A 21,354-nucleotide genomic window follows, 5' to 3' on the forward strand; every position below is an offset into this window, starting at 1 on the left:
GTATTAGATCTTATACATAAAAATGCACACTCACACATACACACACTACAGATTAAAATTAGATTTACATTTACATTTTTGTAATTTACAAAGTCACTTCTTAATTGAACTGAATATTATCTCAACATATATAGAAGAAACATATTGTAATCATATCCCATAAATGAAAACTATCCTATATCACAAAACAAAAGATTTAAACAACATAAGTGAAGAAGGTGAGCAATCAGAACTTGAGAACACATTTTATTAGTTAACTACTGTTTCTAATTTGCTAATGTCTTGAAATACCAGGAAAGTCCAACTGATTATTCAACATAATTTGAATATTGAAGCTGTACAAAGAAACAAAGTCATTCAAGTCCCAAAAAAAGGGCAGTCGCTCTTGTAAGATGTATGCATGAGAGACCAGGATGATACTGGGACTCTAAGTAGGGCATCGGTGCTGAACAGGGTAAGCATTTGTCTCAACATACAGTGTCTCGTCATCTGAAAGAATTGAGACTGAAAGTCCACTATGCAGTGATCAGGCCTCTTATTAGCATGAAGAATGAAAATGCTAGACTAGCCTTTGCTAAGGAGCATGCTGTGTGGACTGAAGAGAACTGGTCCAAAGTTCATTTGAATGATGAAATCAAGTGAAAAAGTTCATAAAGTTTGGAGAATGAAGTGTCATGGTATGGGGATGTTCTCTGCAGCAATGGTCGCACCTCAGCAACATGCAGTTCTTTATGCATGACAATGCCCCTTGCCACACAGCAAAACAGGTGAAGTAGTTCTTAGAAGTGGAGGATATCTAAGTGATGAAATGACTATCCCAGGGTCTTGATTTTAACCTGGTTCAGAATCTCTGGAAGGTAATTTGTGGTAGGTAAGGTAAGTTATGGCAAAGAAACCCGCTACAGTTACTGGAAGACTAGATCACAATGTTTTCTGTTGGATTACTTTTTTTGCCTTGGCTATTTTTTTAAAATCCCAACACTAAGGATCCTCCTAAACCCCAGTACCCCATAATAAACAAATTAAAGTCTTTCACTAGGAAGATTTACCTGATTTACATAAAATAATTTCTCAAATGAAACCCTCCACCTGTGCCCTTGACCCAATACCAACAAATTTTTTCAAAGAAGTATCGGGCGTGCTAATTGATAATGTTCTTGACATAGTAAATTTGTCATTAGATACGGGGGTCTTCCCAGACTGTCTTAAGACTGCGGTAGTTAAACCCCTACTTAAGAAAAATAATCTCGATCCCTCTGCTCTTGAAAATTATAGACCCATCTCTAACCTGCCTTTCTTAAGTAAAATTCTAGAGAAGGCAGTCATTATACAGTTAAATGAGCACCTCAATAAACATGCTATTCTTGATAAATTTCAGTCAGGTTTTAGAACAAATCACAGCACAGAAACTGCACTCGTTAAAGTAGTAAATGACTTGTGGGTAAATGCAGACAGAGGCCATTTATCTGTTCTCATCCTCTTAGATCTGAGTGCCGCATTTGACACCATTGATCATAATATTCTTAAGAATCGCCTTAGTCAATGGGTGGGCCTCTCTGGCAGTGTCTTAAATTGGTTTGAATCCTACCTGGCAGGGAGAAAATTCTTTGTTAGTTGTGGTAATTATAACTCAAAGACACATGATATTCTATATGGTGTTCCACAAGGCTCTATCCTGGGTCCGCTGCTCTTCTCAATCTACATGCTTCCATTAGGTCAGATTATCTCAGGGCACAACGTGAGCTACCACAGCTATGCTGATGACACACAGCTGTATTTATCAATAGCACCTGAGGACCCCAAATCTCTTGATTCGCTAACACAATGTCTAACTTGTATCTCAGAATGGATGAATAGTAACTTTCTCAAATTAAATAAAGAAAAAAACGAAATGTTAGTGATTGGCAATAATGGATACAATGAGGCTATTAGAAATAAACTGGATGCATTAGGATTAAAAGTCAAATCGGAGGTAAAAAGCTTAGGGGTAACCATTGACTGTAATCTGAATTTTAAATCGCATATTAATCAGATCACTAGGACAGAATTTTTTCACCTAAGAAACATAGCAAAAGTTAGACCTCTTATATCATCGAAAGATGCAGAGAAATTAGTTCATGCGTTTGTTTTCAGTCGGCTAGATTTGTTTTCAGTCGGCTAGATTACTGTAACGCACTCCTCTCAGGTCTACCCAAAAAAGACATCAATCGTTTGCAACTAGTGCAGAATGCAGCTGCTAGAATCCTTACCAGGAAAAGAAAATCCGAACACATTTCTCCAGTTTTGATGTCACTACACTGGTTACCTGTGTCATTCAGAATTGACTTTAAAATTCTGCTTATGGTTTATAAAGCTTTAAATAATCTCGCCCCGGCTTATATATCGGAATGTCTGACACCTTATATTCCAAATCGTAACCTCAGATCCTCAACTGAGTGTCTCCTTAGAATTCCAAGAGCAAAACTTAAAAGAAGTGGTGAGACGGCCTTCTGCTGTTATGCACCTAAAATCTGGAATAGCCTGCCAGTAGGAATTCGCCAGGCTAATACAGTGGAGCACTTTAAAAAACTACTGAAAACACATTATTTTAACATGGCCTTCTCATAACTTCACTGTAATTTAATCCTGATACTCTGTATATCCAATTCATTATAATAACTATTCATTCAAAATCTGTACTAACCCCTACTCTCTCTTCTGTTTCCTTTTCCGGTGTCCTGTTGGTGGTGGCGTGCGCCACCACCATCTACCCAAAGCACCATGATGTTCCAACAATGATGGATGGATTAAAAGCCAGAAGTTTGTATGACCATCAGCATCAAGTGACTCCGTGAAAAACCCTAACTACAAAGAGGACTATTTCATTTATGTTAGGTAGAATGCCCAGAGGGGACTGGGTGGTCTCGTGGCCTGGAACACCTACAGATTTTATTTTTTTTCTCCAGCCTTCTGGAGTTTTTTTTTTTTTTTTTTCTGTCCACCCTGGCCATCGGACCTTACTCCTTTCTATGTTAACTAATGTTGTCTTATTTTAATTTCTTATTTTGTCTTTTATTTTTCTTCTCTTCATTATGTAAAGCACTTTGAGCTACTTTTTGTATGAAAATGTGCTATATAAATAAATGTTGTTGTTGTTGTTGTTGTAGTAGAACAGTAAGCATACCTATAGCTACTATGACTTTAAATTGTGAGCAGCAACAGTCACCAATATTTGAAAGAAACAATTTTTCATAAATTGTTCTCTGATTTTTATCACTAGTGCACATACACTACTAGCCAAAAGTTTTAGAACACCTCAGTTTTTTTCAGTTTTAATGGAAAAGTCACACAGTTTAATGTCTTAATGTTTCATGAAATTAAGGCATAGAAGAAATAAACAATGGCAAATAAAAAACATCAAGGATCATTAAGTGTACAATATTGTATTCAAATTTTTGATTCATCAAAGTTGCCACCTTTTGTGGAAATTATTTTAATTCAGAATGCCAGTCACAGTGTGCAAGTAAAGTCCAGTAAAAGAACCGCAGGCCATCACCCTTCCTCTTCCATGTTTGACAGTTGGCGTCACACACTGAGGAACTATCCTTTCACCAACTTGCAGCATACAAACTCCCTGTGTGATTAACTGAAGATTACACATTTTGATTCATTGGTCAATTAGACTTTCTTCCAGTCTGCAGTAGTCCACAACCAGTATTTCAAGGCCCTATTTTTTCCTTTAAGGAATGGCTTTGTTATTGCCGCTCGGCCTTTCAAACCTGTCGCATAAAGTCTTCTTTTCAGAGTAGAAACTGAGAGTTGCTTTTATCGTCTACTATTAAGCTGTGCTTGAAGTGCCTGTAATCACGTAAGCTGGTGACCCTCAGAAACTTGTATTCTGAGTGGGTTGTGACCTTGGGTATTCCAACTGCCTTTGGTTTGTGTAGGACACCATACTCAATGAATCTTTGAATTTTCTTGCAATTTCTCTAAATTAAATATCTACACTTCTAAGGGTAATAATGCTCTGTCTCATTTCAGTTGTGAATTGCTGTTTTCTTTCCATTATTACTGGTATTTACAACTTTCTACAGTGTAATACTGTCCAAGTAGTACCTCAGACGGTATAGTAACACAGTCTGCTCCAACTCTGCTTTAAGACAGAGAGTGGGTTTTTAGGTAATCAACAGAAGCTGGGACACCTGTGTAAATTGTTTTCTTCAGCTTGCAAGGCTTAATCTACTTATTTGCTGCAGAACATCTGTACAGTTAGGTCCATAAATATTATGACAGAGACAACTTTTTTCTAATTTTGGTTCTGTACATTACCACAATGAATTTTAAACGAAACAACTCAGATGCAGTTGAAGTGCAGACTTTCAGCTTTAATTCAGTGGGGTGAACAAAAAGATTGCATAAAAATGTGAGGCAACTAAAGCATTTTTTAACACAATCCCTTCATTTCAGGGGCTCAAAAGTAATTGGACAATTGACTCAAAGGCTATTTCATGGGCAGGTGTGGGCAAGTCCGTTGTTATGTCATTATCAATTAAGCAGATAAAAGGCCTGGAGTTGATTTGAGGTGTGGTACTTGCATGTGGAAGATTTTGCTGCGAACAGACAACATTACAGGTCAAAAGTTTTAACAATTCAGTTTTTTCTTAATTTTTAAAAGGTAACCCGTTAACAACCAGGGCTGTTCACTAATAACATTTTGTCTACAGAAAAGACTGTTAATACCGGTTAAATATAATTTCATGTACAAATAGAACTGCTTCCTTAAAAGAATTAACATACAGCCAAATGTTTATTCACCTATCACTATGTTGAGAACTATGTGGTCTCATGTATTTGTGGTTTCATCAACTATTAACAAATTTTATTGCCATGAATCTTTCGAAGAACAGCATCCATATGTTGTTCAAAGACATGGGGCAAATTAGTTTGAGGAAGACTGCTCTCATTTTCTGGCAGCGCACCTCCTTGTTTACAATGCTTAATAAAGAAAGGACACATCTTTGTCATTTTTTCGAGAGGTATGCCTGACTCGCATGGCCACAAAGACCTCCACAAACTGGCATCTTGCATCTGACGATTGTTATTTCCTCTATTGTTACCTGATGGGGGAACACTTTTTGATCTTAATTTCTCCTTGTTCTTGAGATGGGTTTTAGATTTGATGTGGTCATTGCAAGTACCTTTGTGTGTACAGTCTGTGGTATGCTGGCAAAACTTGCAGAAAAGCTGTTGTCCAGATTCTTAAAAGTCGTCGGGATATTGTTGTGCCCTCAATTTTGCAGTTAAGCTCGTGTTTCTTAGCTTTTTCTACGTAGTTAGGGTATCTGATGCTGCTTGCTTCAACATTTCTGTCTCGCGCAGCTAGCTAATTTGCATAACTTTAATGAGAAAACATACAAGAAACACGTGCAAAACAGATGTAACGGGACATTTGCCTTCCAAAAAGTTCAACTTTTGACTCATCAGTCCACAAGGTATTTTCCCAAAAGTCTTGGCAATCATTGAGATGTTTCTTAGCAAAATTGAGACGAGCCCTAATGTTCTTTTTGCTTAACAGTGGTTTGCGTCTTGGAAATCTGCCATGCAGTCCGTTTTTGCCCAGTCTCTTTCTTATGGTGGAGTCGTGAACACTGACCTTAATTGAGGCAAGTGAGGCCTGCAGTTCTTTAGACGTTGTCCTGGGGTCTTTTGTGACCTCTCGGATGAGTCGTCTCTGCGCTCTTGGGGTAATTTTGGTCGGCCGGCCACTCCTGGGAAGGTTCACCACTGTTCCATGTTTTTGCCATTTGTGGATAATGGTTCTCACTGTGGTTCGCTGGAGTCCCAAAGCTTTAGAAATGGCTTTATAACCTTTACCAGACTGATAGATCTCAATTACTTCTGTTCTCATTTGTTCCTGAATTTCTTTGGATCTTGGCATGATGTCTAGCTTTTGAGGTGCTTTTGGTCTACTTCTCTGTGTCAGGCAGCTCCTATTTAAGTGATTTCTTGATTGAAACAGGTGTGGCAGTAATCAGGCCTGGGGGTGGCTACGGAAATTGAACTCAGGTGTGATACACCACAATTAGGTTATTTTTTAACAAGGGGGCAATTACTTTTTCACACAGGGCCATGTAGGTTTGGATTTTTTTTCTCCCTAAATAATAAAAACCATCATTTAAAAAATGCATTTTGTGTTTACTTGTGTTATATTTGACTAATGGTTAAATGTGTTTGATGATCAGAAACATTTTTTGTGACAAACATGCAAAAGAATAAGAAATCAGGAAGGGGGCAAATAGTTTTTCACACCACTGTATACTGTATTCTAACATTATTTAAATAAAACAGGCGTTTGAAAGTCTGGAAAAGGTCCACATTAAACTTACACATTTAACAATTAAAGCTGATCAGACCTACTTGTTTACAAGAGTTTGTTTAGAGTACTGCATTCCTTGCAAAATAAGCTTGAATATTTCAAAAGCACGGTGAAAGTTTTTATTACAAGGCATTATCAAAGTTATGGGTTACAAAATAGGGTAACACCACAACAAGAATAAAAGACATCTGCAATGACCCAAGAAAGGCAACTGTTACTGCCCATCTGTTTTTGAAATGTTTTTTTAACATTTCTGTCACTGCTGCACATAGAACAAGTCACATGGAGATGATACTGGGGGACTCGGTCACTACATTACAGACTAAATTAACTTTTGTGTCAACACTGTGGAATCATCAAAGACAGTGTGTTGTTTTCCAAACAACAAGCCCTGGACTACTAAGGAGCTAAAAGGTCTCCTAAATGAGAAAAAAAGATCATTCAACTCTGGTGGCAGTACTGTGAAGATTATGTTTTTTGATTTCTCCATTGCCTTAAATACCATCCAGCCATCCCAGTTAAGGGGTAAACTCAGAGAGAAGTAGGTGGATGAGCCTATGGTGTCCTGGGTAATGGGCTATCTATTGGGCAGACCACAGTTTGTGAGACTCAAGGACAGTGTTTCTGACACAGATGTGAAGAACATTGGAGTATGACAGCGAACAGTCCTGTCTCCTTTTCTCTTCACTCTAAGGGGGGTAAGACAGAGTACAGTAGTCAGGTGGAGAACTTTGTTTCTTGTTGCCTGGAACAAATCACCTAATATACTGGGAGCCATGAAATCATCAGATAGAAAGATTCTTCCATCAGATTGGAGGGTCCAGCACAGACTCTACTATAGTATGCCCGGTAGGGGGTGGGCGACTAGTTGTCCAAGGTCTTCAGGACCATGACAGTGTATGATATTGTGTTCGACTTCATCACTTACAATTGATCGTGGACCCCCAGAGGTTATTTCTACAGGGATGCTGCTCACTATAATTTTTATTCTCCTTTCCTCTGTTGTCAAATGGCCATAGTTCAATAATTAATCAATGGATGGATACTGTTGGTTTCCATTTATTTTAATCAGTTTCAAACTTCTATGTTTTTCTGTGTAATTAAATAAATGTGTCTGTATGTGTACTTATTGTGCTATTAGCAATTTGTAAAGTTTATTCTTGCAGCTTACCTGAAAAAATGTTCAAAAGTCACTGTGCCTGTGCTCAGTAAAAAGCACTATACAAAAATGCATTGAACTGAATAAAATTCATCTTACTCCTCAACCAACCACTCCCATCCGCAGAGCTATAATCACATATCACAATGCTGCGTCTCTACTTCAGACCAAGTGCACACACAACCAACTAAATTTCTAGTCAGTTCAGTGCTTTACAAACCCTGACAAAGCTAACATACTACCAAACAAGTGAAAAACTAATACACTTTATAATCTTCACTTGACGTAGCTAGCAAAAGAGCAATGGTTCTGATATGTGCATTTGAAAACTGGACACGTGTAGCCACAGAAATATTTAGGCAGCAGTAGAGCAAATCAGGACTGTCCATTAACAAATGTATTCAATGGATGAACTTAATAATATGATTAACTAGCCTGAGTTAATTGGAGGGCTATAATATTTTACATATACTGTATGTAGATTACACTTTTTATTACATTGCACATGAAAATAATGAAAGCATCACCTACACCTATTATATTATTTTCCCTGATTTTCCTTTATCTACTACTGCCATTCATTAAAAGATTAGACCCAATTCACAATTACAAATATGCAATAATGTACTGCTCGCCTGCCTTAGGATCAATTTAAGATATTCAAATATTTTTATTCTTTCAGAATTCAAAAGCAATATGTAGTTTTCTTATGTTTAAGATATACTTCACAGCTGCAATCTGCCCCTCCTTGTATTTCTTATTTTCAGGTAGTGAAACTACAACACTGAACAAACTGCTTAACTGTCAAATATATGTAACCAAGCAATCAAAGCTTTTTCAGAGTTAAGTTCAGAGCTGATGGGTTTCAATCAGCTTACTACACTGCTTGACTGGTCTACTTATATTTGTAACACAGTGTTTAAATATATCATTTCTATTATAAATTTTAAATTCTGTATCATTCTTCAAAAATGTTCAGATACTGTAAGAAATCATAGGTTTGATCTTGTAATGCAGAGAGGTTTGTAATAATTTTCAGTTTCGAATAAATGTTAACCATGGATACAACAAGAAATGTTGTGGTGTTATAGTTCAGTCATTTTACCATAATAGTATTCTGCAAAGTGAATGTGGCTATATTGACCTGTGCAGGAAACATTATTAGGTAGTATTTGCTGTAGCACTGATGCACTTTAGGATATCTTGCTAATGATTTGAAGAACATGTGAACAAAAATAAATCTTTGCTTTGAACACACTTTTGAAACTGCAGAGAAAAAATGTGCTTACGTGTATTATTATACTTGCATGTTTGGAGAATTCTATCATGTATCTCAGATGAATCCTGGACACATTTGTGTTCTTTGTAAGAGAGTTATGACATTTGGCTCTTCTCAAATGTTATATTAATGGGACTAGTTGCAGGGTTTTCAGTGACCGATACCCTCTCATTCCATATTACCTCTTAAAAAATAATAATAATGATAGCAAAATTAACACAGGTTTCAATAAGTGGGGAAAGGTTCATTTTTGTGTTATAGTAAATGAATTTTAGTATGCAAAGCTATTTCCATAGCAGCAAAAGTTATGTGCCAATAGTTTGAACATTGTGAAGCTAACTGAACATTTTTTTTGCCTTAGTATATATTCAGATTGACTTTATTTTATACTGTGATTTACTTGTTATGATGGATATACTTTTTAATTGAGTGGAATCCACAACAGCCTAACTAGATATAATTACAGAGGATAAGTTTTTATTTAAGGATCTATTTTGGACATAATAGACAAAATGGAAGGAAACCTGTACATAGCGCTTACCAGCTTCAGAAATTCACTTACACCATTAACACTAGAATTACCAGAGCCAATGAAAAAACTCGTAAATATGGCCTACATTAAATCCCTTCGCACCTCTCCATCAGCATCTTTTGTCTTCTAAATGTGTTGATAAGCCCAAGCAGCAAGCAACCTGCTCTATAATCCCCCCACTGCCTCAGAACAGGCAAGAACTTCTCCCAGTTCCTGCCTTGATTGATTATCTGGGAGTGAGCTACCCAGAATTGTAAGGGGAAATAATTTGATGTGTGTTTCGTGTCTACAACAATCTATGTAAACACATCGTTAAAACAGAAACATTTTTCATGTTTTAGTAATAAATGACAAAATGTAGACATGAACTGTATAATGTGTGAAGGCTGATGGCCATATATCAAATAAACACTTTCACAAAAGGTGCAAGTGCAATACGACAGATTCTGTGGTGCTCTGGTTAGAACTGCCAATTTTTAATCTGGTGGTCATGAGTTCAAAACCAGCTCCCTGGCAAATTTACCGTTTTGAGTAGGGAGCTGCTCTTAATGTTAATATTATACAATAAAAACATACATTTGATTTGTGTCTGTAACACAGATCGGGTGTGAATTTATACTGGTGCTGTTAGTTACAGTAAGATCAGAAGGGGGGAGGGGGGTGCAAAGGAGAGCATGAATGTGACTGACAGAATAAAACTGAAAAAAAAAAGCTACGTTTTAGAAATACCATACATTTACAGCTGATTTGACGCTGTTCATTTTCAAATAATATTACATTAGTGTGACGATGTTTTCTGACTGGTACTATTCAGGTCATAAAATGATTTCTTCAAAATGTCACATATATTTGTCTCTTTCTTTTTTGCCCGGTGCTGCGCTGACATCGCGCACCAGAAGACGTGAGCTTATTCAGTGTGAGCAGAAGCACGCAGGTGGCCAGTTGCTTGTGCTATAACACGATTGACTTGGTGGCAATCAACGCACATGTACTGTACAAGGCATGCACGGGGGCACTGAGAAAGGAAGAGTGTTCATGGCTCACCTTGCTTCTTACAAGAAAAGGCGATGGATAAAGCAAAAGAGGATGCAACATCAACAAGCTTCTGTTCCGAGACTGCCGCTCCCCCCAGCCCCTTCAGTGTAATAGTAACACGGCACAGAGAGAAGTGTGTACATTGCAATAGGTACACATGTCGTAAATGTAGAAAGGATGGTGCTTGGGTGTGTGGGAACTGTTAACATTTGAATCTGATGATTGCATATAGCGCAGAACTGACCTCTCTGTACTATTCTTTCCTCTACATGTCCTGGAGTACAAAAGAAACAGTATCTTACTACAAAATGAGGAGACTGCAAGAGCAAGATTGAAAAGAAAAAAAAAAAACACAGTCACTGTTTACAAGCGCAAGAAGGCGTGCAAACAAATATGAATAATATGAAAAATGTTGCATCAGTGCCACAATGTTTTCCGAAATGTACTATACAGGTCATAAAACGAGTTATACCAAATATCATATATACCTATGTCTCTGTTTTTTTGTCAGTGTGGCTTTGACATCATGGACCATAAGGTGCATACTAATTCAGCGTGAGCAGGAACACTCAATAAAACTGAATAAAAAAGAATTCAAGTGACGGTGAGATATGAAGATGACAGATTCACCAGCATTTGTGTGTCAGCTTTTATCCCTCCAGATCAGAGAATTTCCAGTTCCATTGTCTCAAAACACCACTCACATCTACAGTTATTCCCAGTTTCAGATAAAAAGTAACTGCGTCAGATCTGGGGCAGGGGGTGGGTGTTGTATCGTGATTGTGATTGAGAGAATAAAAGTGGAAAAAAAAACGCTTTTACAAGTGCAATACATTTACACCGGCTGTTACAGATACAAATCAAATGTATGTATTATTGTAGAATATTAACAATAAGAGCAGCTCACTACTCAAAATGGTAAATTTGCTGGGGAGCTGGTTTCGAACTCACGACCACCGGATTATAAATCGCCAGTTCTAACCACAGCACCACAGAAGCTGTTGTATTGTACTTGCACCTTTTGTGAAAGTGTTTATTTGATTTTGGGCCATCAGCCTTCACACATTATACAGTTCATGTCTACATTTTGTCATTTATTACTAAAACATGAAAAACGTTTCTGTTTTAACAATGTGTTTACATAGATTGTTGTAGACACAAAACACACATCAAATTATTTCCCCTTACAATTCTAGGTAGCTCACTCCCAGATAATCAGTCAAGGCAGGAACAGGGAGAACTTCCTGTCCGTTCTGAGGTGGTGGGGAGATTGTATAGCAGGCTGCTTGCTGCTTGGGCTTATCGACACATTTAGAAGACAAAAGACACTGATGGAGAGGTGCGAAGGGATTTAAGGTGGGCCGGATTTACAAGTATTTTCGTTGGCTCTGGTAATTCTAGTGTTAAAAACAAATTGGCCAAGATACAAGCAGAGACTAGATAAAATGACCATCTGTTTAACTGCTGGCATTATTGTTAACAAGTGGTACTCCCAATGACACAGGCCTAACACCTCATGAGACATTAATATGGGGTCTATAAGTAACTTTCAAAAATTACAGATGATGCATTGTAAAACGAATATTGAGCAAAACCCTTAACACTAGAATTACCAGAGCCTACCAAAAAACTCGTAGATCCGTCCCACCTTAACTCGCTTCTTAAATCCGTTCGTACCTCTCCGCCAGCGTCTTTTGTCCTCAAAATGTGCCGATAAAGACAAGTCGGTAGGGGGATGGAATAGCCTGCTGCTTGCAGCTTGTCTTTATTGGCACATTTAGAGGACAAAAGATTCTGGCGGAGAGGTGCGAATGGATTTAAGAAGCGAGTTAAGGTGGGACGGATCTCCGAGTTTTTTCGTAGGCTCTGGTAATTCTAGTGTTGTCTTTTTACATGCAGGTAGAAGCTGTTCTTACTAGCTCATTGGAGATAACAGCATTTGAATTTAAACCTGGAGACTGGGCTGTAATAAAGGTCTGCAAAACGAACATAGATAGATCCACTTATAGAATCAGTGCCTGCTTACAGATGCTTCATCTTGTCAATCACATCAAGCCAAAGCTCAGTATGTGGTTATAAGCCTAAAATAAACATCTATTGAGTGTTTTTTGTCTGAAGGGATCTCTTCTTATTTAAATGTTCCTATCAGATGAAGTAAAGAGTTGACCAAAATGTTGGCTGAGCTGCAGTTTAGTCATTTACTTTAACCATCACTCAGAAATGCAGGTGGGGTACAGCTGAATTTCTGCATTCCTGTTAAATCTGCTGTCTTAACAGACCTTGTGTGCCACTAAAAGCCTAGCAGAATAGACAATGCTCACTTTTTCTTACACAAGCAATGTGAAATTTTGACATGTTGAAATCAGCAGCATATGAATTAATAAGAAAACCAATCCATTCATTCTGCTTATACATTTTCAGAGAATCCAGTTTGTCAGATTTTACAGAAAGAATTACCAAAACTTGAGTCTGTGATAAAAAATTGTTTATAATGTCATTGTATTACAAAATATAATTTACATATCTCAGCTACATACTCCCCCACAGTTCAACATAAGCAAGACTAAAATCTCCTGTCTAGACCATGAAACCAAACAGATAATGTACAACATGAAATCAATATAGCATAGAAAAAATGAAGATGGTCATGAACCCATTAAAATATCAGACCAGATCGTTGCCAGGACACAGCCCACATAACTTGGACCTGGCCAAGTGCAGTATAAAAGCATAAATGAGGCATAAATTGCTCTCATACACTCACTGGCATGCTTCTGACCCTGAAAGGTACATTTTCCTCCTTTTTGATTTTTTTAAATAACAAAAGGTAGCTTTAAAGGTTTCCATGGAAACAGACAGTCAAAACACATCTTGCTAAACACGTAATCAGTCTGCAACTAAAATAATATATAGAAGCTTTTTCTACCATTGATAGTTTAAAATCTATATAACAACACATTAGTGATTCTAAGCTAGTTTAATTTTAAATAATTCACAAGTGATAAAGAAAAAATAAAACTTTATGTGCAATAGAGGAATATTGTTCTTGTGTTGTCATTCATAATAACTGGTATTAAATATTTCATGTACAACATCTGTTTGTATTATAAGTAACATAAAAAAACAGAGTTTAACATTCATGACATACTTTTGCACTATGCTGTACAGGCAAACGGAGCATTTAAGTGGTTTAGGTGGCACAGATGTGTCAGAAGGGTATTTTGGTCATGCTTTAGTTTACACATCCATTATAAAGCAGTAAAAGCATAGTTAATCAAATGTTTAAAGTCTGTTGTTAGCTGATTAACAATTTATCATGAATCAACTATGCTACGGACAGTAATAAATTACCCTTAAAAAAATAAGACTGGAAATTTGCTACTGTCAGTTTATACTACCATTTACAGTATGGAGACTGTTGATGGATATCTAAACTAAAGTGGTACTAGTAGTTTTGGGAGCCTGCTACTATGTTATAAAATTCAAAAAGTGACAAAAATAACGTGCTTAACATTTCTTATCTTAATTACACCATGAAACTAATGAAAAATATGTTTCTGTAACATTATATATATATATATATATATATATATATATATATATACGTATATATATACATACACACAGTGCATCCGGAAAGTATTCACAGAGCATCACTTTCTCCACATTTTGTTATGTTACAGCCTTATTCCAAAATGGAATAAATTCATTTTTTTCCTCAGAATTCTACACACAACACCCCATAATGACAACGTGAAAAAAGTTTACTTGAGATTTTTGCAAATTTATTAAAAATAAAAAAAATTGAGAAAGCACATGTACATAAGTATTCACAGCCTTTGCCATGAAGCTCAAAATTGAGCTCAGGTGCATCCTGTTTTCCCTGATCATCCTTGAGATGTTTCTGCAGCTTAATTGGAGTCCACCTGTGGTAAATTCAGTTGATTGGACATGATTTGGAAAGGCACACACCTGTCTATATAAGGTCCCACAGTTGACAGTTCATGTCAGAGCACAAACCAAGCATGAAGTCAAAGGAATTGTCTGTAGACCTCCGAGACAGGATTGTCTTGAGGCACAAATCTGGGGAAGGTTACAGAAAAATTTCTGCTGCTTTGAAGGTCCCAATAAGCACAGTGGCCTCCATCATCCGTAAGTGGAAGAAGTTCAAAACCACCAGGAGTCTTCCTGGAGCTGGCCGGCCATTTAAACTGAGCGATCGGAAGAGAGGGGCCTTAGTCAGGGAGGTGACCAAGAACCCAATGGTCACTCTGTCAGAGCTCCAGAGGTCCTCTGTGGAGAGAGGAGAACCTTCCAGAAGGACAACCATCTTTGCAGCAATCCACCAATCAGGCCTGTATGGTAGAGTGGCCAGACGGAAGCCACTCCTTAGTTAAAGGCACATGGCAGCCCGCCTGGAGTTTTCCAAAAGGCACCTGAAGGACTCTCACACCATGAGAAAGAAAATTCTCTGGTCTGATGAGACAAAGATTGAACTCTTTGGTGTGAATGCCAGGCAACACATTTGGAGGAAACCAGGCACCGCTCATCACCAGGCCAATACCATCCCTACAGTGAAGCATGGTGGTGGCAGCATCATGCTGTGGGGATGTTTTTCAGCGGCATGGACTGGGAGACTAGTCAGGATAAAGGGAAAGATGACTGCAGCAATGTACTGAGACATCCTGGATGAAAACCTGCTCCAGAGCATTCTTGACCTCAGACTGGGGCGACGGTTCATCTTTCAGCAGGACAACAACCCTAAGCACACAGCCAAGATATCAAAGGTGTGGCTTCAGGACAACTCTGTGAATGTCCTTGAGTGGCCCAGCCAGAGCCCAGACTTGAATCCGATTGAACATCTCTGGAGAGATCTTAAAATGGCTGTGCACCGACGCTTCCCATCCAACCTGATGGAGCTTGAGAGGTGCTGCAAAGAGGAATGGGTGAAACTGGCCATGGATAGGTGTGCCAAGCTTGTGGCATCATATTCAAAAAGACTTGAGGCTGTAATTGCTGCCAAAGGTGCATCGACAAAGTATTGAGCAAAGGCTGTGAATACTTATGTACATGTGATTTCTCGTTTTTTTTATTCTTAATAAATTTGCAAAAACCTCAAGTAAACTTTTTTCACGTTGTCATTATGGGATGTTGTGCATAGAATTCTGAGGAAAAAAATGAATTTAATCCATTTTGGAATAAGGCTATAACATAACAAAATGTGGAAAAAGTGATGCGCTGTAAATACTTTCCGGATGCACTGTGTGTATATATATATATATATATATAAAATTTGTAGATGTGTACTATACTTTAAAGAAAGATTTAATTTTAACACTAAAATCCCTGAAGTCCATGAAAATATTCACAATGCTGGGCCAACTTAAATTCCCTCACACCTCTTCATCAGTATCTTTGTTTTGCAAATGTGTCAATTAGCACAAGCAGCCTGCTATCTCATCCTAAAATTGTTCAAATTCAGTTTTATTCAAGAACTGGAGCTTATTCAGTGCACGCAAGAACATGCAGGTGGCCAGTTGCTGTGTGCTACAACATGCTGGCGGTGATCAACGTACATGTACTGTGCAAGGTATGCACGAGGGCTACTTAGAAAAGAAGAGTGTTCATGACTCAGCTTGCAGAGGAACTTCATTGTCGCATCTTACTAGAAAAGGCGATGGAAAAAGAAAAGGAGGATTCAACGTCGACAAGCTTCTGTTTCAGACAGCCGCTTCCCCAGGAAAGTAAACTGAGTCAGTGTCACCCCACCCTGTCCCTCCTGATCTGCCTCTAAGTAACAGTGCCAGCATAAATTCACATCTGATCTGATGCTGTTCGTTTTAAAAAAATATTGCATTAGTGCGATGATGTTTTCACATATATTTTCTCTTTCTTTCAGGTGTGTAATAGAAACCACAGCATAGAGAAAAGTGTGTACATTGTAACAGGTACATGTTGTAAATGTAGGAAGGACAATCCTTGCATGTGTGTGTAAACTGTTAACATTTGAATCTGATGATTGATTATAGCGCTGAACTTGCTGTTCTGTACTATTCTTTCCTCTGCATGTCCTGGAGTACAAAAGAAACAGCATACAGCAACATGTGGAGACTGGCAAGATCGGGGAAAAAAAACACACGGTCACTGATTACAAACCGCAAGATGTTATGCGAATGAATATGAATAATATGAACAATGTTGCATCCGTGCCACAAAGTTTTCTGAAATGTACTATACAGGTCATAAAATGAATAATTCCAAATATCATACATTGCTATGTCTTTGTTTTGTTTTTTTTTTTTTTTGACATTATAGACCATAAGGTGCATACTAATTCAGCGTGAGCAGGAACACTCAATAAAACTGAATAAAAAAAAATCAAGTGAGGGTGAGATACGAAGAAGGCAGATTCGCCAGCGTTTGTGTGTCAGCTTTTATCCCTCCAGATGAGAGAACGTCCAGTTCCATTGTCTCAAAACACCACTCACAACTCCAGTTATTCCCAGTTTCAAATAAAAACTAACATCTTCAGAACTCCTTGGTTGGGGCGGGGGGGTGGGGGGGTGGGGGAGGTTCGCGGTAGTATGTATCGTGATCATGATTTAGAGAAAATAAAAGTGAAAAAAAAAAGGTAACTTTTACAAGTCCTATAAATGTTCACCGTGTATGTGTCTACTGTATAATATTAACAATAAGAGCAGCTCACTACTGAACACAGCAAGTATAGGAGTGAGTCGGGATCGAACCGGGGACTCTTGATTACAAGTCAGCAAATCTTACCGGTACGCCACGGAAGCTGTTGTCTTTTCCTTGAACCTTTTGTGAACGTGTTTATTTGATCTTTGGACTTCAGGCTTCATACATTCTATAGTTTATGCCTACATTTTGTAACATTTACTACTAAAATATGAAAAACGTTTCTGTTTTAACAATGTGTTTACACAGATTATTGTAAAAACGGAACACACATGAAATGCATGTGTTCCAAATAACGATCTATTATTTCCACGCTAAAACTCCACTTCACCCCCAGATAATCAATCAAGGCATGAGCTCGGAGAAGTTCGTGCACGTTCTAAGTCTGTGGGGGGATGGAATAGCCGGCTGCTTGCTGCTTGTCTTTATCGGCACATTTACAGGACAAAAGAGGCTGGTGGAGAGGTGCGAACAGATTTAAGGTGGGCCAGATCTACGAGTTTTTTTGTAGGCTCTGGTAATTCTAGTGTTAAGATCTCCCCAAAGTGGCTCAATGAAATTGAGGTCAGGAGACTGTGATAGCCACACCAGCACCTTCACTCTTTTCTGCTGTAGCCACTGAAGGGTCAACTTGGCCTTGCATTTTGGATCAATGTCATGTTGGAAGATCCAAGTGTGTCCCATGCACAGCTTCCAGACTGATGAATGCAAGTTGACCTCCAATATTTTCCGGTAATATACTGCATTCATCTTGTCATCAATTTACACTAAATTACCTATGGTATTTTTTATATCCTTTCACTGATATATACAAATCAAAAACCTTTTCTCACATGTCCTTTGAGAGTTCTTTTGCTTTCCCCATGGCTTGGAATTCAGCAAAGTCAGTGCAGCTCTGCATGAATTTAAATTGACTATTTATGACCAGACACTGAATACAATCAAAGAGGTTACAGGTGTGGACACTCTCCCTTAATTTGAACCTGTGTGTGTCAACTTGTGTGTATATTATTAGATCCAACATTCAAGGGTATGTAATCTTTTGATCAGGCCAATTTGGATGATTTCGGTTGTCATTGTGATATAAAAAGGGCACAGATAATTATGTGATAATAAATTGCCTCACCTGAGCACACTTCCTAATTGAAAGGAAAGCTTTCAGCATGATTACTTATATTTTTCAAACAATGGCCAATACTTCACAAATTCTGCTGGGGTATATAAACTTATGAGCACAATTTTATAGTCATGAGCACATGAGAGGCAGCTAAAGGGCTCGAAAGATGGTGATCCCATGCTGAAGCACCGGTTGGAAATTCCACCTGGGCCTGTCAACATCACTTCCGATTCTGGGCCCCATGTTTTGGACTCAAGACCGTAAAGAACTATTGATGATTTTTTGCTCTTTTTCCAGCCAAATCTTGAAGTATATGGGGTGGCTACCGTAAACCCCTTTTGATGTGTTCTTCTCTTTTATTCACAGTGGCATAGTCGGCAGGAATTTGCTCAAGATGAGCCAGGAGCAAGACCTACAAGTCAGTCTGACAGCAATGGCAATGGAGCTCCAGTCCATAAGTGCCCAGGTAGGACAGTCCCGCACCCGGATTGCCAAATGTGAGGCACATGCTGCTGTTCAAAAGGACAAGGCATGAACTCTATCCTAGGTACTGTTATCTGTACAAGAGGGTGATGATTTTGAATGTGATTTCTTGAATTTTGAACAAACAGCCACTAGGCATCATTGGAGTGCGGAATGGGCTAACAGAATAGCTCCGTTCTTGAAAGTTGAAGCGCAGAGGGCTTATTATGGTCTCTTATAGGAGAATGCCACCAACTATGACCTCTTCAAGGCAGAGATCCTTGATAGACATGGGGAATCCCTGGACCAGCAGGTGAGGGTGTGTCATGAGTGGATGTTTGACCCAGAGTAGCCAACCCACTCCCTGGCATTCACCTTAAGAGGCAGGGCTGGGGGCTGGCTAAGGCCAGATATAAACAATACCTGACTGATAGTCAAACAAGTTGCCTGTGATTTTCTATTGAATGCCCCTCCCGAATATCTTGCCCAACCTATTCGGAGGCAACCTTTCAAAAATATGGAAGCTCTCATTGAGATCAAAGAGAGACTTAGGGCAGCTTCACAATGCGAAAGAACAGAACAGGCCACTCATCAACCCTCGAAGCGGTGTGTCATTACTCAAGAGCCCAGCTGCTGCAACACAAAGCAAGCGCCAAAGCCAAAGGACAAGCAACGATATCCTCTGCTTGGCAAAGACATTGGATGCAGGGGAACATGGGGAGAGAGGTACTGTGCACTTGCTAGCCCCATTTCTTTCCCTTGTACAGGAGTGGCACTTGTTAATGGGCATTGGGTGACAGCTTTAATAGATTCCGGTAGCAACATTTCCATTGTTGCTCACCGATTTGTGTTGCAGCGACATTGGTTAAAAGGTAAGACCAGTCTGACCTGCATTCATGGAGAAACCCGCTAGTACAGGTCTGGCTCATGTTTCATAAATTACGATGGGTCACTGAAGAAGCTAATGTTAGCGGTCCTCTGAAATCTCCTGTTTCCAGAAATATTGAGGTGAGACTGGTCTAACAGTAAAAGCGGTATAACACCACCAACTCCTAAAAAGCTTTTGGGAACAGTAATGAATGGAGAAAGTTGCTTCCATGCCATGTACACAGCCAGGTGAGAGAGGAAACATGGCCACTCAGAGTGACATGGCGATTCATGGGATGCTGTGAGACAAAAGCGTCATCAACAGGTGCTGCAGGATGAAACCATGCCCATTGAGGTTGACACAGACCCTCTTTCACTATTACATTTTCAGTTCAAACAAATTCCAGCCTCCTTTAAATGGGAGCAGTAGAATGACATGCAGTGGTTCGGTTATTACCAACACACTCAACTTCCTATGCCACAAGGCCTTCACTTTGTCTTGAATAATGTCAGCACCGGTATTGAAAACTTCAGATTTTTCTTTGCCTTTCATTCTCCAGACGTACAATTTGGATACAGGTCTTGGTGCTGTGCGAAGCCAGAGTGTCGACGGTGTTGAGCACCCTGACATGTTCCTGAGCTAGAAACTGCTGGAATGGGAAACCAGGTATGTGGCAGTGCAACAGGAAGCCTTGGCAATCAATTGGGTGATTACGCAACTTGAATATTATCTCTTGGGCCATGAGTTCACCTTGCTTACAGATCATGCACCCTTACAGTGGATGTCCTTACACAAAGAATCAAACTCACGTGTCAGAAGGTGGTTTTTGAACCTTCATCTTACAAGTTTTAGCTTGTTCATTGTTGAGGGTGGGCGACACGGTGGCGCAGTGGGTAGCGCTGCTGCCTCGCAGTTGGGAGATCTGGGGACCTGGGTTCGATTCCCGGGTCCTCCCTGCATGGAGTTTGCATGTTCTCCCCGTGTCTGCGTGGGTTTCCTCCGGGCACTCCGGTTTCCTCCCACAGTCCAAAGACATGCAGGTTAGGTGGATTGGCGATTCTAAATTGGCCCTAGTGTGTGCTTGGTGTGTGGGTGTGTTTGTGTGTGTCCTGCGGTGGGTTGGCACCCTGCCCAGGATTGTTTCCTGCCTTGTGCCCTGTGTTGGCTGGGATTGGCTCCAGCAGACCCCCGTGACCCTGTGTTCGGATTCAGCGGGTTGGAAAATGGATGGATGGATTGTTGAGGGTCTCTTCACGGCAACAATGATGCTCTTTCTCGGGTTCATGACCTCTCAGTTAGGACCACCTAACTCGATGCACTGGACTGAGGAGAGGAGGACCATGTCACAACACATGCGCATGGGAGGTAGCTAAAGGGCTCAAAGGATGGTAATCCCATGCCAGAGCAGGTGCTGGCAGTGTGCATTAACTCTTTCTCTTTTTCTCCTGAAGACCACCCGAGGGAAATGCCACATGGGCCTATTAACATCACTTCTGGTTCCAGGCCCGATAACATCACTTCCTCCACCTGACTTTAACACGCACACACACGGTTCATGGAAAAGTTTGGGCACCCTTGGCCAAACTAAAACAATGGCATTTTTAAGAATATGTTAACACAGAATTATAATGTATTTAATGGACTAAATAAATGTAAAACAGTAAATGTGCACTTACACTTGCAAAAGTCTGTCTGCATTTTCAGTTCTACGGTCTCAGAACTTGTTAGATTGTTAATCTGGTCTGGCTTAGCGATTTACAGTCAAGAACTATACTTAGAAATCATTGGCTGATGACAGCTTCAGAGCCTGATAAATAATAAGAATTTTCAAAAATTGTGCAACACTCAACA

General features: G+C 39.2%; 1 protein-coding gene across 3 annotated transcripts in view; it reads right to left on the reverse strand.

Moving 5' to 3' along the window:
- Nucleotides 1–21,354, reverse strand: part of atp6v1h (ATPase H+ transporting V1 subunit H) — a 95,172-nt gene that overhangs the window by 15,353 nt on the left and 58,465 nt on the right. The gene's annotated exons all lie outside the window — the stretch shown is intronic.

This window comes from Erpetoichthys calabaricus, chromosome 6 (genome assembly GCF_900747795.2).
Source record: "Erpetoichthys calabaricus chromosome 6, fErpCal1.3, whole genome shotgun sequence".
In the NCBI taxonomy this organism is placed as follows: domain Eukaryota; kingdom Metazoa; phylum Chordata; class Cladistia; order Polypteriformes; family Polypteridae; genus Erpetoichthys; species Erpetoichthys calabaricus.